This window comes from Diospyros lotus, chromosome 9 (assembly GCF_014633365.1).
Source record: "Diospyros lotus cultivar Yz01 chromosome 9, ASM1463336v1, whole genome shotgun sequence".
In the NCBI taxonomy this organism is placed as follows: Eukaryota; Viridiplantae; Streptophyta; class Magnoliopsida; order Ericales; family Ebenaceae; genus Diospyros; species Diospyros lotus.
The window spans coordinates 7,728,453-7,739,118 of record NC_068346.1 but is presented as its reverse complement, the minus strand read 5'-3'; positions in this window follow the sequence as shown (position 1 = coordinate 7,739,118).

Genomic DNA, 10,666 nt, shown 5'->3' with positions numbered 1-10,666 from the left:
GTAATATAATTTATTTTATTTTTACTTAAAGAATTATCAAAATATTGTGATATTTCTAATTTTAACTATTAGCAATGTAGCATGGACATACTAGAAAATGGGTTGTGTCTATGTCCATGCTATCAAACACACACACGACGACCGACATGGTTGCATGTTCAACATGTTGCTTTTTTAAAAAATTCAAAAAAAAAGAGAAAATAATAGACGTCCATGTTCATGCTACTTTTAACATACTACATATATATAATTATAAAACCCTAATTGAGACATACCACTATAGTACGCCCCTCGACTAGCTACCCCCTCTCTACCTCTACCCTTTCTTCAACTTGCCTATTGTTGTCGAGTAGCCAACTTAGACTAACTACTCGCTACAACTCACCATCATCTCAGTCACTTTCAACCCTTAGTTTTTGCTTGGTCCATTCATCGTTTTTCATCGTTTCTTTGTTGTCTTTGAGTTCAAACACTCTAGTGAGTCAATTCTTCGTTGTCAATCGCCTTAAAGCTTTGACTTACAGTCTCTTTACTTTTGCAGTCTATATGACTCATCATTTTTTTAGTCCCTCTCCTCTATGACTGGCCACTGACCAAAACCCCCATGCGACTTGTTGTCGATCAACACAAAGTCTCAAATAGGAGGAGTCTTTTGTGACTGTCTTTCTTTGTCTGACTTAAATAAATTTTCTATACATGTAAAGATTTTATCATTTTAAAGTCTTCTCTCATTTCAAATGCTTAATTTATGATTTTTAATTATTATTTTTTACCATTTAGAATTGAAGGCAATGGCTACCCCAGATGAAAGTGACTAGTTAGATTACTGAAGATTATAAAAATATATCTTTGTGGGAGTATATGACTAAAATGGGAAGAATAGAAAGGGGTGAAAATATGTTATACTTGTAACTACAATAATATTATATTCGAGAGGTCATATTCAAAGGTAAAAGTACACTTGTTAAAAAGTTTGAATTTTGAAATCAACATTCAAGGGGTCATATTCAAAGGTAAATGTAAATTTGTTAAAAATTTTGAATTTCGAAATCAAATAATGTCTTAAAGTTACTGCACAATATTTGAGTGAGAGATGAAAAAGTTACAAAGTGCGGCTGAGTTGAAAGTAAAAAAGTCTATGACAAGAAACATGCCTGTGCTATCTTTTTCTTCAAGGCAACATCCTATTCTATCAACTTAAGTACAATAAACGCTTTTGAAACTTTGATTTCTCTTAAGGAACAAGGATATGAGCCTAAAAAAAGGGGAAAGTTTCAACGAAGTCTATCATTGAGAATGCATTTAACATGCAAGCTATATATGAACCAATTAGACTGTGAAATTGGAAGAATGTTTTTAACTTTGCCAGTAATCCTTACAACAAGAGTTCCTATACTTTTACTCCAAGTTATAATGCTCCCTTAGAACAACATTGTTTCAAAAATAAAAGGCAAATATTGAGAGGATATTGTTTGAACCAATTAAAGGCAAATATTGAAGTTAGTTCAACATTGTTTTTTAGCTCGAGGATCTATGTTTATAAAAGTTGTTAATTGTGAAGGTGAATAAAAAAATAAGTTTGCGTTCTCTTTATTGTTTTCAAGTCATTTTTAGTTTTCAATTTTTCTAAAATAATGAAAACACGTTCTCTTTGTTGTTTTTAAAAATATATTTTTGAAAATAAAAAAAAATTGTGAAGAAAACTCAAAACAATAAAAAGTTGTTTTGAGTGTTTTCATCCAAAATAAACTCAAAACTCAAAATATATTTATTTATTTATTTATTCATATTTTATTATTGTAATAGGAAAAAATATTATAAAATTTATTAACTTTAAAATGTATATATATTTTTAATAATATATTAACATTAAATATTTATAATTTACTTAATAATCAAATTTATTGAATAAAATATCATTAAAAAAATATTTTCAAAATTTCAAAGAGAACATGTTTTCTAATTTTTTGTTTTGAAAAATAGTTTTTCAAAATGACAAAGAGAACGTGTTTTCAATTTTTTAAAAATAGACTACCAAAACAGAAAATTGAAAATAAATTCAAAACTCAAAACTGAAAATTAAAAAGTAAAGAAAACGCACCCTAAATGGTTCATTTCTAATTTGATTGAGGAGGTAATACAGGAGATCGGGCCATCTGATTTCATTTAGATGATCAGTGATGATGCTCTAGTTTGTAGGAGTGTTGGATTGTTGATTGAGTAGACTTATCCTAATATATTTTGGACACCATGTGTTGTACATATTTTAAATCTTGTTTTGAAAAATATTTGTACTACAAAACATATTGAGGCCAATGAAATCACATATGTAGAATGTTATTGGATCACTAAGATTGCAAGGAATGTTACAATGGTCAATTTTTTTTTTTTATCACAGATCATAACATGAGAGTTTCTATGTTTAATGACTTCTCGAACTTGAAATAGCTTGCAAACAATGGTTATTAGTGAAAGATGGTCTATTTATAGACGATGTTGGAAATGCAAGATTTGTGGAAAAAAAAAATTAAATGATGTATATGGAGAGACAAAATTGTTTACATTTTTACTTTTACTGAGTCAATTTATGAAATGTTAAGAATGATAGGTACAAATAAATCTTATCTTCATTTGATTTATGAAATGTGAGATTTTAAATTAATTAAAGTGAATGTTGTCATATATAGATTTAGTGTTGTAAATGAGCTAAGCAGCTCGTGAACAGTTTGACGTTCGATTTGGTAAGAGTTCACTTGTATGTTGTTCGTGTTATAAACGATTCAAGCTTGAGCTTCAATTTGGAGCTCGCCTCATAAATGAGTTGAACTTGAGCAAGACAAATCTTAATTTGATTCGACTCACAAACAAAGCTCGCAAACAAGTTCATAAACAGGCTCGTGAAATAAATATTTTTTTATTATTTTAATATTTTATTATTTATCATTGTGTTTGTGATAGAAATATTTATATTTATTTGAACAATGTTATCATATTTGTTTTGAGAATTTATACTTATATTTGTTATATTTTTTTATGTAAAAATATGTTTTAATAGTTTTAATTAAAAAAAAATCTAACAAACTCAAACTTAGCTCGTTAAAAGCTCATTTATCATGTTAAAGGAGTTAGCTCGAGCTCTAACTCATTTAACATGATAAAAAAGTTTTTAGCGAAACGAGCTCAAGCTCAATAATCCTTAACAAGTATGAGTTAGCGCTCGACTTGCCTCGATTATAACTGTATATAGATTTGAAAGCAAAGGAGAAAACAAACATTCAAGGTTTTGGAATATTGTGAAGAAAATATTAGAAAATAGATGGAATAAAACAACACTCCTTGTCATTGCTTGATTCATTCTTTGAATCTGAAATAACTTTTAAATTCTAATTTTTTTTTCTTAAAATTTATTATTTATATCATTATATAATTGCTTAATTTATATATATATTTATATATATATTATGTTAAAATACTCGAGTAAAGAACATATTTTGAAAAATCCAACTCATACTACTCCACAAAATTAAAGTGACACCTATATATATATATGATATGCTATAAAAATATTTTAATTAGTTGGATGCGAAGAGAACTGTTAAATACTCCTACGATGAAATAAAAGAAATGTGTAATAAAAATATGGGGGAAATTAAATTTTAGATATAATAATATATATAATTAAGCTGTGATATTGATCATATATAGAGAAACATTAATTAATCATAATTAATAGAGATTATGATGAGCATTTGCTTTGCTTTAGCTTCACGGAAACTGAAGGCCATGCAAGCGCCTCTAATTCGTTTTTCTTAAACATTACGTAGTCAAGCAAGTGATTACAAATGAAGAGTTGAAAACGTAGCCCATAAGAATTGATTTTCATAATAACTAAATTAAGGGAAACGTTTTAATTACCCACTTAATTTTGATATTTAAGATAATAATATTTTGAAATGATATATTATATATTTGATTGATATGATAATCAGTATAATTTATTAATGCATAAATATTATCTCAAATGTCAAAATTAAACTCAAATACATTTCAAATTGATATATGGAATCAAATGTGAAAAAGGCTCATTTTGGATTCAATAGAGTCCAGATGAAACCTTTGCATCTAGGTTCAAACTAAACCCAGATGTAGAGAGTTTAATTGGACCCTCTCCGTTTGAATTCAAATAAGCTCACAAAGGATTCAATCAAACCCTATCTTTACATACCTTTATATTTGGGTTCGATTAGAATCCAAATGTAAAGGGTTTTTGTAATATCCTTGAATCTAGAAGAAAGGTATTGAAAAAAAAAATGATATAATTACCATAATTTAAGGAGTTTTGAAGCATTTATCTAAAGCTCTAGGTCAAGAAATTTTTTATAGTGAAATTTTTTTAAAGGGGATTAGATATAATATACTTAAATTTAGAAGAAACTATTGAAAAAAATGACATGATTAACATAATTTGAGGAATTTTGGTGTGTTTATCTAAAACACTAACTTAAGAAAATTTAAGAATGAAATTTCTTTGAAGGAGATTGTATGTAACACCTAGGATTTTAAATAAAATTTGAAAAATTAAGGGACGTTGACTTTTTGGATTTCCATTTCAAGGGTATTTTGAAAATTGATGAAACTAGGGTAGTAGTTAATTTTTCAAAAGATTTTGGAGTACAAGTGCCATTTTCCAAAGACCACTAGGGTGCTAGTGTAAATCTTGGAAGTACATGGGATGAAAATGAGAAACAAAAACTTGAAGGAGAGCCAAGTGACTTTCTTTAAACCTGAAAGACCAATCTGCAAAGGTCAAAATGAAAGAGAAAATGCAATAGAGGCCCCAAATTATAATTTAAGAAAAATAACAGTGTCAACACTGCAAACCTTCAATGGCCATTGGACAAGATGAGGCCTAGGAGTGAGCATTGGGAAAAAAGAAAGTTTGATTGGTTGGATTATGTGGTTTGGAAGGTGGATATTGACTATAAAATGGTATGGTTTTGGGTAGGATTTAGGCATCAAATTGTTGGTGTTTGATCGATTTTGAGGAGTTTTTGATGGAGAGCTTTCAATTAGTGAATTTTGAGGGTTTAAAAGTTGGTTTTGGGAGTGTTTTGGTGAAAAAATAAAAAAGTTTTAACGGTTCGTTAGAAAATCAAAATTCGTTGGAGTCAAGACTTCTTTAGTAAAATGGTACCCTTTCAGATTTTCTTTTATTTTTTTTTTATTTTTTTTGAGAAATAAAGTTAAGGGAAAGGTAGATAAAGAAAAAAGGGAGAGATTAGAAAATGAATCAAAGAATATTACAAGATTTGGTGTGGTTTGAACTTTGTTGGAGATCGACCATGTTGCTAATAAAACTAGGTCGATGACTAGCCGCAACAATGCCAGATATTGGTCTTTTTTATTTAAAAAAAAAGAGAAAAGTTGGATAAAGAGAGAGAGAAAAAATAAAAAGAAAGTATGAAAAATAACAATCTACAATAATTGTTGGTGGTAAGTCTATTATTTCAGAAGATGATGGAAATAAAAAGGCATTGAGCATGCCAAAACCAAGTGCTAGGAAAAAAAATGTGTGTGACCTTGCAATTGAGGTTGACATATGTGTACCCACGTGCCAAAAAGGAAAAATAAAAGAAAAAATTATGAATTTTTTTTAAAAAAAAACAATTATTTTGAAGCAATGACCACATGTTATGAATGTTTGAGATTTGAGAAGTACTCTAGACATCTCATTCAAGGCCGACACACAAGTAGGGAAAATAGGCTTTGGTCGTCTATTAGCAAAATATGTGAGTAGTTCTCATAAAAAATCATGTTTATTTATGTGCAATTATAAATTGTCATATTTATTGCCAATTATGGTCCATCAAAATGCATCTTATTGGCATTAAGCATGTGATCATTGGACATAAATGCATTTATGTCATTAATATTTGATCATGAAGCAAATGAGAAATTAGTTTAGAAAGTTATTTGCATTATTATTCTCAAATGACTATTAATGGAATAACCATTGTAACTACATCCTGACCTGGGGATAACTATTGGACAATTAAGTCTCTAGAACTAAATTAAGTCATACTATGTCAATGCACTATGCATGCATGAACATATTTTTAAACTTTCACTAAATGTTCAACATTTAATATAACATAACGTGTTAGGAAACTAGCAAGTTAGTAATAGTAAGGGCAAGGAGAAGATATGTGGCTAGCTTGCTAAGAAGGGCATTTTTATAATTTACATAATTTTGTATCTAGTTTATGTTTTTAAGTCTAATGATATAATTTTGAGCCTTGTATTTTATGGATGTATCTTCAAAATTATATTTTGAATAAATACATAATTGAAGTTATGCATTTCTTTGTGAGGTTACAATCTAAACTAGGTTTCATGAATTACCTTAATTACGTGTCTTAACTTAAATTTTATTTAAGATGTTAAATTAAGGGGGTAAAAAGGAATTTTTGAAAAATTTGGGACATAAGTGTAATTATAAAATAAACTTCAAATTTTCAAATTGTAATCTGCCTAGAAAGCAAGATGTTAGGCTGTGTTTGATAGTCATTTTTTTCCTTGGCAAAGACCTCTTTTCCACCTAATTTTCCACCCTTGTACTGTTTGACAACTATTTTTTTTTTTTTTCAGAGAACTCATTTTCTCATTTCTTCTCACGTGATGATTTTTTTCTTCAAATCAAGGAAATGAAATTCTTTGGGAGGAGGAGCTCTGATTTTCCAAGCAATTGAAATTCACTGTGCGTCATTCTTCCACTACTTAGGCTTAGGCACTCAAAATTTTGTTTCCGAAAGTTCTCAAAATTGCTTCCAGTGCTTAGGCTTATTGCTGGAGCTGAACAAAAGGACCCATAGAAAAGAAAATGAATAAAAAAAAAATCACGTATAAATTAATTAGTTTGGAAAATATTTTTTTTTTTTAATTTTGTGGTTTCATTTCTTTGAGAAAATAATTTAGTTAACTTAAAATACATTATTATTTTGATTTTTCTGTATAAAATTAAGTATTTTTTAATACATTTTCACCATTGAATTTCATGGAAAATGTGTCATTTTTCATGAAAAATAATGCCTATCAAATACGAAATGCCAGAAAAATGACCAAATTCTATGAAAAATATCACCAATCAAACACCAAAAGATAGAAAATAACATCATTTTTTAGATAGAAAATTATACTAATCAAACAGTTTAAATTTTTAATTTTCAAAAATTCAATTTCCCTAAAATTTAATTCTCTGGAATTCATTTTCTTTCCACCCAAATTTCACCCTTATAATCAAACGCACCCTTATAATTTGAATTCTCTTCAAACAGATATAGAAAAAGATGAAGGTTCATTTGGGTTCAAATTGAACTCAAATATAGAATGTTTGATCAAATCTTTTACATTTTAACCTAAATGAGTTTGTAGAGGGTTGGATTGAATCTTATCTCTTTACCAAAGTTTGATTCTAGATGTAAAAGGTAGTGAAGTAAGAAGAAGAAGAAGAGGAGGAAGAAAAAGATGATGATGATGAGTTATCTCATGTTAAATATGAGCGAAAGTGATCAATAACTGTAAGCACCCCCGCCCGGATATCCTAACCACCCGGTCTATCCGAACGAGTGCGCTCACAGAAGGGAAGAGGAATAGACAAAAGACAGAAATGCCCTGGCATGCATAAATAAGAAATTTAACAGCGGAAGCAAAACGGTAAACATGCATGCCCACAAGCACCCTGCTGATACAGCGGTCATGAAGTATATAAAAATACATACAGACCCTGTGCCAACAATAGGAGGTACAAATGACAACCTGGCACAGTCAAAAATAAAAGACAGCGACTCTAGCAAAACATCAGAGATGACGGGGGCAGCTAACTATACACCTTACCAACACGGCCGGCTGCTAAATGGAACGATCCTCGCCCTCGGCCTTTGCTTTACCCTTACCTGGAATGATGGAAAGCAAGGTGAGTCGCAAGACTCAGCAAGTTTATAAGAAATGAAAGGCTATAAATAAAAGAAGAGACCATCCCAAACACAGCCCCACAAGTACACACAAGTCATGAGACGCTACAACACAACAGTGCAGTATAGTGAAAGCACATTCCGGTCCTTGGGGCCCACACAAGACACTTGGCACCCAAGTCCCATACCAACCTGCCGCTGCCCTGGAAGGCAACAATATCCTCAACAAACCTGTGCGCACTGTCCCGGGGCGGTACTCCCGTCACCCGTATCCACGTCGGTACTCCCGACAACCGAGCCATAGGCTCCCTCGGAACGGTACTCCCGTCCGAGAACTAAATACTATCAGTAGCCATGCAATGCACATAAAATGCAATGGCGTAGTGAGCATCAACGTGATACCAGGCGCCCATACATCCAAGCATCAGGCCATGCTCCGCCCATATAGTAAGCCACACACGATGCATATGCCCGTGCTGGATGCATTATAATCAAGCTAAAATGCCCGTGACCAAGCATAACCAAATCATGTTAATCCCAACATGCAGCCCGTACCCATGTGCACATCAAGCCATGCAACGAGAATAAAATATAAGCAGGCATGCTATAATCACATAACGGCTAAGCAAGTTAGCAGTGCTTGGCACCGGTCAACGGTTAGTGGGTAGGAGAGACTCGCCGGCGGCCTAAGGTAGTCCGTACGACAGTCACTCCGTCACCGAACCATCGATCCTAGCCCCCACTGCACAACCGCTCCAGCCAGAAAATAACCAAAAAATCCAATTAATACCCGAACCGCTAAGAACCTAGTCCTGGGTGAGTACGGCATCATTCCCAACAGGCAGGGGGGTGGCACAAACCCCCGTAGGCAACCAACGAATAAAACCCACGAGATCCATTTAATAAATTAAATCTTAAACTAACCGTTTAAAAACTTCATAATTAATTAATGGCCGAAACAAACGAAGGGAGGCCCAATAAATCGCCAACGACAGAAACGACGAGATAGGTAAGAAGAACTTGCCTTATCAGAGATATCCTTAGGCTCGTTGGGTCCAAAAGCAGTAAAAGTTATACAAACTGCAATATCCCAATTATTTGCCAAAATTAATAAAATTGGACGCAAAACGAAATTCTGACCGTACAGAATATTAATTACTAGCTGCTCTACATACCTGGATAATTAAATCTGGAATTAAACGCAATTTAATCTGAATTTTTCAGCCCCAAAATCTCACAATTTACGTCGCGCACGCTGCTGAATTTTCTGTAAAAATTTGCTCACTGTTTGAGCAAAAGAAGTGCCCGAATTCGGGCTTTAAAAGAGGCAAAAGGGGCGGCCCACAGCACGCCACGTGGCGCGCCCAGCAGCTGCGCATGGCTGCCACCGCCTTGCCCAAAACGACGCCGTTTTGGGCAAGGATTTTGGCTGAAAATCAGCCAAAATTTCTTCACAGCGCGCGCACCAGCGGGGCTCGAACCCGCGTCTCCCCGCTGGCAGTCTCGCGCGCGACCGCTCGCGCCCGCAAGCTTCACTTAACCTATATATAACTTATATTATATTTAAGGTGACTTTTTCCCTCTTCCGCGATTCACGCCAGCACCCCACAACTTCCATTAATCACACAATCACCCCCTATAATAATTACAGAAATGCCTGAACTTTCTAAAAATCACACAAATTAATTTATTTTAATTTTTTTCTCTTTCCAGAAATTCCCAAATAACAAAATTAATTATCTTAATTTCTTATTTCCATAAAATCATATAATTAAATTTTTATTTAATCCCAACAACTTATTTTAATAATTCTTTTAAATCCAATTATCCCAAAATTAATTTAATTTGGCATTTACGGGGCGTTACAAATCCTCCCCCCCTTAAAAGAATTTCGTCCCCGAAATTCGTACCTGGCTAGGCAAACAACTGAGGATGAAGTCGCCTCATGTCCTCCTCTAGCTCCCAAGTAGCCTCCTCAGGGGTATGTCGCTGCCACTGGACCTTCACGTAGGGAATCGTACGGTTACGGAGCACTTTCTCTTTCTGATCCACAATGCTAGCAGGCAACTCGGTATATGACGCATCCTCTTGTACTATGAGCGGATGGTAATCGATAACATGCCCGGGATCTGCCACATACTTGCGAAGCATAGAAACATGAAAGACATCATGTACATGGGCTAACTGAGGGGGTAAAGCTAACCGGTATGCCAACGATCCGACTCGCTCCAATATCTCGAACGGTCCCACATAGCGAGGACTCAACTTGCCAGATACTCCGAAGCGTCGAACACCCCTCATCGGCATAACTCGAAGGAAAACATGATCACCCACATCAAACTCCAAATCTCGGCGTCGTCTATCAGCATAACTCTTCTGACGATCCTGAGCTGCCTTCATCCTAGCCCGAATCAACTGGATCTTTTCTGTCGTCTGCTCCACCAACTCCGGTCCAAGTAACGCTCGCTCCCCAGTCTCGGTCCAGCAAAGCGGTGACCTACACGGCCGCCCATATAATGCCTCAAATGGTGCCATCCCAATGCTGGCCTGGAAGCTATTATTGTAAGCAAACTCCACCAACGACAAATGGTCATCCCAGCTCCCATGAAAGTCCAGTACACAGGCGCGGAGCATATCTTCCAAAGTCCGAATGGTCCGCTCCGACTGCCCGTCAGTCTGAGGATGGAAGGCTGTAC